This window comes from Lacerta agilis, chromosome 3, assembly GCF_009819535.1.
Source record: "Lacerta agilis isolate rLacAgi1 chromosome 3, rLacAgi1.pri, whole genome shotgun sequence".
Taxonomy (NCBI): domain Eukaryota; kingdom Metazoa; phylum Chordata; class Lepidosauria; order Squamata; family Lacertidae; genus Lacerta; species Lacerta agilis.
This window is the reverse complement of record NC_046314.1, coordinates 75,612,096-75,620,807: the sequence shown is the minus strand read 5'-3', so window position 1 is coordinate 75,620,807 and position 8,712 is coordinate 75,612,096.

Here is an 8,712-nt window from a genome sequence, read left to right as displayed (position 1 = left end):
GTCCATAGTCTGCTAATGTAAAAGCATGAGTACCAAATACACTCTCCAAATAAGAATATATTATGTGCGGACCAGCTTGTAGCAGCTAGTTTTGTCAGTGAAGTTCAATATACATGGCTTTTCTTCCCCACTTGCCATCTAGTTCCCCAGTCAGAAAACATTGTTGCATTGCTCGTATATGTTCACATACTTTATTACTTCAAATGCTGACATTGCCTTGGCTCTCCCCCCTCAGATTTGGAACTCAGACTGCTAACACGATGGATATTATTGATAAAGTCAGTGCGGTGTCCCAACTGGGGTCTACAGGGTAAAGCTTTCTCTCAAATCCATGTTGACCTGCAATGCCAAGAAGAAGAAGAAGAAGAAGAAGAAGTCAGAAGGGTCAGCTGAAGAAAAACTTAGCTCAAGGCGGTAAGCTCATTTTGTGCTTAATTATTGTATTACATTTATTAATAATAATGAAAAATATAGATTTTTGCCTACGTTGTTTCTAGTATAGTGTCCTTTTTATTTCGCTGGGTACACTCACCACCATGACAGGTATGTTTGAGAGGTGGGGTTATCATTTTTTTTTCTGACAGAAAATCATTTCTTCCTATCGCTGTATTCTGTGTTGGAAAAGCTTTGACTTGCTGCTGCTTTCATGGCTAGCAGTTCAGGTTGTTATTTGGGAAAGCTTTTTGACTGGTTCCAAATATTTCTTCTTACTCCTTTGTTTGGTGGGAAGGGAGTGAAGGGAGGGCACTGAGGGAATTTTCCCTTCTTATAATTGTGAGAAACTGGGATATTAAGTCCCATTGACCTGGGGATAAGCCCCATTGAAAATTATGGGGCTTCTTTATAGGACTGTGTTGTTAATTGGGTTTACACTTCTTAAATAGTTTCTCTTAAAACGTCCCACAGAACTTTCCTCTCTCTCTGGGAATGGTGTTTGTATGATATGGCATTGAGTACCACATGTGATATACTCTGAGAAAATTTTAACTGGAAGTTATGTTCAAACTTAAAATCAGCAAATGGTAGTGTGTTGTGTGTGCTTGCTTCTCTTCTGTAGTGACTGTGCAATAAAGGCAGTTTTTTATTTGCGTAAAGTCAAATTCAGAATTGCAGGCAGCCACAATGCTCATACCCCTCAACATACTGAGTCCCCAAATCGGGATGGGTATCTTCTTGCCCATGCTTCCACATGAGTCATGTGATCCATGCAAGATCATAGAACCCCAAAGATGCACCTGGGGTACCGCACAAAATCATGGTCCCAGAAAAAGCACATTTTTCAGTAAGGACGGGGAATCACTTTTCCGGAACAAGATCACAGAACCCAAAATAGCTGCCATTCGCTTTCATGAGAAAATGGGGTGTCCCTTTCTTCCAGGACGCTTGTGGAGTGTGCAGTACTTAAAATGAGATTTTAAGTAACTTCTTTCTGTGAGTGTTAGCTTTATAAGGAAATGCAGACTCCAGTGAAACTGTGCAGTCCATCTTCTCAAGATTTTTGAATATATGCAAATAAAGTTTTTTTAAAAAAAAATCAAACAAACATGGGCAGGAAGGTTTCCCACGCATCCTTTGAAAAAGAGCGCTGAAAAAGTTAGAAATTTGCATGTAAATGAACATCCTGCCATACTTTAAATGATTGCAGAGAGGGAAGAAAGTTGCTTTACACTTCCGTGTATTCTGTGTGGTGCTTCTCTTGTGAGGGGGCCAACTTGTAGGGTGGCAAAGGGCAGAGACCTTCTTCCTTGGATTCTCTTGGGGCCTCACATATGGAAGCATGCTTCTTCAGAATATTCTTTTATTACATAGTAACTCTGCTAATCAGTGCAGGAAATGACACTGAAGTAGTGACTGCTTAGTTGCATGTTGTGAAAATTAGCTGGTGTGAACACTAGGATAATTACGTCTGGCAACATGGTCTCTCTTAAGTCCACCCAGAGTTTAATTCATGGCTGAATAAGTTGGGGAAATTGTTGCACTGCCCTCCCCCAAACCACTTCTGGATTTGTCTTTTCCCCCCAGGAACCATTCGCGCATGAAATTGTGGGGCAGTTCCTTCTTGTCTAGAAAAGCTTCCACAAGAAATTAATGAATTTGAGCAAGTCCTTACATGGTGCAGTCAGCAGCAAAAGTTAAGTTATCTTCAGTGAGAACTAGTTTAGCTTCCCCCTAAATTAGATGAGATGGACAGTTAGGGAATATTTTTGTTAGGAAATATATTGGTAGAATATCCCTTTCCCCCATATATGGATGTTAACAGGAACATGAGAACAATTTGATGTTTTTATTGCTGCCTCAGAAGCAATTAATAAACAATACACTCCATATAGAAATGAGCATGTGTCAGTATATGGCAACAAAAATAAGTTACAAGTGACAAAATATTTAAGTTTACAAGGTGTACAAAATTTCAAAATATGAAGAGACTGCAACTTAAAAACTCAAATAAGTTAAAACGTCAACTATCCTGAAGACTTGAAAAATATACATACAACTTTACTCAATCACACAATTTACATTTTTTTTGCCATTTTTAATCTGATACATCCAGATACTTTAAACAGTATGAAGTTTAGTAGGTTAAACTGCATTTTAGTACCAAATGGGGATCCCTGAGGGCACATAACAGGATACAAGGGTTAACTTCTTATGAAACTTGTTGAGTTTTTAGTGATATTTATTCACATTATGTAAGCACTTCTTAATTGAACATACCTTACCAACATTTCCCCGTTAGCTGGAGTTTTGAAAGTGGAATGGTAGAAAGGCTTTGCATAAATTAGCCTGGTTTGCGTTGTTTAGTAACATTTCTGCAAAACCTTGTTTTGTCATGAATACATGCATGTAAAATGCATAATTGGAGACTTTTTTTTATACTAAGAATGATTGTATAGTTGCAGTTGTGCTCCTGTCAGTTGAAGGATTCTCAGCACTTCAAATATTAGTAAGACGATAATATATTAAGAAAAGCCTGAAATGTTGCTATAGAAATTCTTGTGAACCCATTTGCAAGAGGGGAGGCTGACCCAGGTTCCCTTCCAGTTTCCCCTCCATTCTTTCACAGCTACCTTTTCTACTGATTTCCCCCAGGCAAACTACATGGCTCTTCACAGAGCATGTTTTAGGTGTACTCCCCAAACCATGTAACATGTGAAAAACAAGTGTGTATGAAGGCAGGCACGTGCATTAAGAGGACTGGAGTTGGACTTTAGTTACCTGGGGAATGTATACCCGGAAGCAAACTGGGTTTGTTGCTGTGTGGTATCTGAAGTTGCCCGAGAGGGCCCTAGAGTGAAACCAAAATGGCTGTAAGATTGAGGGAACCAACTAAAACACTCAGTGTAGCCAATTGCTCCATAACTATGTAGTCTTATCTGCAAAGGGACAATGTTGATAATGCTGTTGGAAGGAACTTAAAACCAGTCTGCAGGGAAGTAAATTTTAAAAGAGAAAAACCAAACAAATCCTTTCATAATTCTAGCCCCCTTCATCTGGGAATAAGCACCACTGAATTCAATAAGACATAGCTTACTTCTGAGTAGACGTGTTAGAACTGCACTGTAAAACTCTCCATTAAAAATCATTGGAAAGAACTGGATTGAGTATATTAATTTGCTGTATGGATGTCTTGGCTGCAGTCTATGGGCATCTGTTTTAACCCGTTTGTGTGTGTGTGTGTGTGTGTGTGTGTGTGTGTGTGTGTGTGTGGCGGAACAAGTTATTAAATATACTGAGAAATGTATGGTAGGGCATGCAACATGAATTGCCTGGGCGGTAGACACAACCAGCATGGCAGCTGTTAATGAAGAAAGGGAGACTTAGAATGGACTTCAGAAGCTGCTTTGCTCTCTGCACTTATCACGCAGCATTGTGGTTTTTGGCATTTGAAACAGAGATAAAGGTGTAGGCACTCAGATTTTATGCGAAGGGTGGTGGTGGATCCTAAATATTTGCCCTTTGCTTCACTCAACCAACTAGCTCTATCCGTTTTTATGGAACATCCAACATTTTATAAGAAGCTGAGAACATGAATACATTAAAAGCAAGCATTATCGGACAGGGGGAGTTGCGGGGGGGGGGGGGTTACATTCCTGTTTCTTTAAGCCAGTAGGTGAGTGATATAAGTTTGCACTTTGTGTTACTTCTGTTGAAATGAATTAGCTCAAAATCATAATCAACAGACATTTTGGCTAGTGTGCATTTTTGTGTGTGGATATTGCCAAATTAGCCTAGTAGATAGCATCAAGGAAATTTAAGACAGTGACTCAGTTCAGAACTGGCAACCCTGATTTCCCACTATGAGAATAAGACACAGCACACTTTGGGTTTTCATGCTGCACTCTCACTTTTACCCGGTTTTGAACTAATGAATAAAATATTTGAGTTAAACTAAGCTAGCAACAGTTTCTTGTGAAGTCCAAATTCAGAACTGTGGTTTGTTTAAACTATGATTTGAAACTAAGTCAGGATCTGAAACCAAGGTTTGATTCAGCTTGTTCTCAGTAACCAGTTTTAGACAAGACACAGTTTCCCCAGGTTCACACCGCACAAGGAAAATTTGATTAGTTTAGAATGTAAAATGTGTGCAACAGAGGAGAGGAAATGGGGAGTGTGGAGGCTCAAGACTTGCTGCAGTTTGTTCTTACAGTAGAAAACACAATTGCCCACATAATAATGGACAGTGACAGATTAATCATGCAGCCCAGCCCAGTAGGGAGATTTTGCTACTAATACTCTCCAATCAACTTGGAGCCATTACTGTAGGTCTAAAATGGGGAAGGGGAGTTATGAGCAGCTGGACAGTACTTATGCTTTAGTAACCCTTGAACACCCACCAGTTTGTTACCAGGACAAGGCTAGTGGTGGTGAAATAAGAGGAATCAGTGCAACGATCCTCTGAACGACTGCTTTTCTAAGGCAAGAGCATATGTATCCCTTGTGTCAGCATTTCCAGCTACTGTGGACCAGCGTATATGACCTTCCCTATATGAGCTTCCCCAGTATTGCACTCTCTCTTAAAAGCTACCCTGCTTGTTCTATTGCAGAGCTAGTTTTCTTCCACTGACCTCAGATTTACAGAAATAGGGAGAGAAACCGGAAACACATTTGAAACGTTCAGGCAACACGTTGCGATTATGTAAACGTTACATCATCAGCTTTTGGTACACATTGTCTAGTACAATCAGATATGATTTTTTATATTAGATTAGTATTATTTTTATCTTATCAAGCAAGCAGGACTACGAGCAGCAACTAAGGGGGAAAATGGAATTCTCAGTTTCCATTAATGTAGCTGTTATCAAGGTTATTCAGAGGAAAGGCAGCTTGTAGATTACAATAGAACTTGTGCTGGTAAGTTCCAACAGAAGTGAAGGTGCCACCTAATCAGATTTCAGGGTGGCTTTTTGTTTTTGTTTTTTTTAAAGAAATCTACCTGTTAAGCAAAAGTGCGATCTGGCAAGATAAATATTGTTAGCAGAGCCCTGTTCTTAAATGATAAGAAGGGTGTATTTTGCATTTAGAATTCATAATGTTAATGTTATTATTTTTGTGTTGGGTTTTAAAAAACATTCTTAATTTTTCCTCTGGCTAGTAATAGTAGAGTGCTAGATTTGCAAACAGTTTGCCTTTTTCCTGACTTGATGAACTACTCACTGTGGAGAAGCTCTCATTGTATGTCAACTTCACGAGGCCTTTGCAGGCTGCAGTTGTGCATGATTTGCTTAAAAATCACTAAAGCAAGAGGGTGCTGAGGTGGAGAAGAGCCTTGTGGAACTAACTTGGATCAAGGTTTAAATCAATTATCATTAAAATTGGAAATTAAGCATTAACATGTATGCTGGGGAAAATACAGGGATTGTATATCCTGGAATGGTTTTATTGGTTGAACATTCATTGGACATGCATCCTACCTATAGAACCAGAATCCAAAATTGCACAGCAGAGCTAATGTGTGAGGGAATAATAATAGAAACCTTCTGTTTCCCTAATACCCCTATGATTTAAGGGCCCTTCACAGGGAGGTAGCACTGAGCCCATGCTGTTTATTCCACAGCCAAAGGAATGCAGTTCAATAAAGTTAAAACATGCCATCTATAATCCAAGTATACTGGGTGAAGCTGAGCTGAAAAATACCCCTTTCTCTTTTGTTTTTATTGGTGCTGAGAAATGCTTCCAGTTTTTCTTGTGTTTTCAACAGCTCTTTGGAACATTTGTCATTTTTGTCCAAGCCCTGGATATGAAGCGTCGCTTACAGAGAGCTGTTCACAAAGCCTCAAAGGTCTATTTTGTTGTACGGTGGACAACTGCTACACCACTTTCTCATTCCAGGCTAGCAACAGAAATAAAGCTGCAGTGTTTTGAAGTATTCTCCTCTCCCCACAATTTTTTTTTAAAAAATGTTTCAATAAGTATTCACTACAGGTCAACTGTTATTCCTGCAGTGATTTCTTCTTAAAACAGCCAAGCAATGCAGAAAATGTCAATAACCTCATAAAACCGACTGGCGCTATTTTGAACTGGCCATAACTTGCTGGCTATAGATTTCCCTCTCTGCTCCTTGTTGTTTAGAACAGATAAAACAAATGATACAACAGTACTATTCCATGTTGCTTCTTTTTAAGCAAAGGGGTAGATGGTGGCAGCCTTTTCTTCACCATCACCTGAACGCCCTTCAGCCTGAGCATATATTAGATTAGTTTGGCTTTTATTGTAGCTTATGTTGAAAATTATCTATCTGTCCGTCTGTCGGTCGATCTATTGCCTCTTCAGTTAACACCAGGGGTAGCTAACCTTTGGTGTATGGACTGCATCTGCACGCAACAGGTTTGAGTGGTTTGTTTGACAGTGCCAAGGCTCCCCCCCTTTTTAATCTTAAAAATATTTTGTTTTATTTGTCTGTTTGTTTTTTACTTGCTGTTCCCATAGGTATCCTGCTATGGCAGGGGTGCCCAAACTTTTTTTTCAAAGAGGGCCAGATTTGATGAAGTGGACATGCATGAGGGCTGACCAAAGTTGTTGAGCTTTTTTACAATTTTAGGATTGAAGTTGTTGAGCTTTTTGGGGGATTTTACCCCAGGAAATAAACTGCCACAGGGGCTGGATTAAACCGACCGGTGGGCTGGATTAGGCCCCCGAAACGGACTTTGGACATGCCTGCCATAATGCTTTCTGTCACCTGCTCAAGCTTCCCCCAAATTTCTCATTTTTTAAAAAAAATAACTTACCACTCCTACTGTAAGTATATGAAGCTGAATTCCCTCCGCACCCACATTTCTCCTTTTTTAAAAAGAAAATTTAAAATTGGCCATACCCATATTGACATGTAGCCTCCAAAGGGTTTACCATTCCTGCTCTACACAGTTGTGTCTATGGGGCAGAATGTTTGTGCCCCAACTGCCATCTATTACCTAGGGGCTGCTACTCTTTGAAGAGCAAGCCAATTTCATACATGCATGCAGTCAGGAGTGTTTTTATACATGTAGATGGAACCGAAGGTGCTGCATATTCCTATATGCATGCACTTCTTTGCACCCTGATCCACGATAACAGCATCAGCCACCTTAAGGCTCCTTGGGATACTCTTGCCTGGTGGGAGACGACATCAAGGTATCAGTGTAGATTTTGTACAAGCAATTCTTATTGATTGTTAAGGTCATTTTACACCAGCACTATCACTAGTTAACAGAGTGCAAGGAAGGTCTAGAGGGAAGGAACTAAAATTTAGCTATCATGGGATGCTCTTTTTATACTGTTAATTGCTCAAAAGAACACATCCAATCTGTATTAGCATTAGGATGCAGCTCTTAAGTTGCTCAGAGGTATAGCTAGCTATATGTTTGTTTGTTTGAGCCTGACCCTGTTGCTAAGGCACTCATGGAACTCTATTTCTGGTAGGGGGTGGTGCAAGCCGAGTCCCTCCTGGTATGAAAGTAGCAGTGAAACTGAGCATACCTGCACGATAATGGACTAGGCTGTTAAATTATTACTGACCAAAGCACACTCGGGCTCGCACAATAAAATCAACCACAACCCTACCCTTAAAATTGCACTGTTCCATCAAGAAACTGTTGAACATTTTATAGTTGCACTACAATTACAAAGGATAGTTAAAGACATCTTCACACATCAAACATCAGATTTATTTAATTTTATTTCTCTGAAAACAATCCCCGCATGTTTGCTTCTTTCGTGTAAACAGTGGCGACAAGTTGCTTTTGCAAAAAATGCTAACTTTTGATTTAAAAAAATACTCTCTCATAAATAAATCAGCAATATGCAAGATAGCCTCCTTGTTGTAGTCTGGCTTCCTCACATCTCATAGAGGAAACTGTATTTACCCTAAATAGCAAAAGATAATGATATGACAATATATATGTATGAATATACTGTATATATAAATGTTCAAACAATAGTTGTAAGGTCAACTTAAGCAATGAAATGTCTTTCCGTTCTTAGTAAGTAACTCAAGAGGCAATGTCAGATCTTCCCAACGAGCTGCAAGAACTTACAGAAGGAGGAAGCACTATTTGCTGTCAGGTTCCTGTTCCCACTGAAGTTTTGCACTCAAAGGGCCAGGAGGCAAAATGTCCCCTCTGTCAATGGCCGTATGCCCACTCACTTGCTAAAAACAGATCATTCTAATGGTCAGTGGTGCCATCTTCCAAGGTATTTGCTTTTTCTGTTTTCCATCTTTAACACTAGCCTATATGC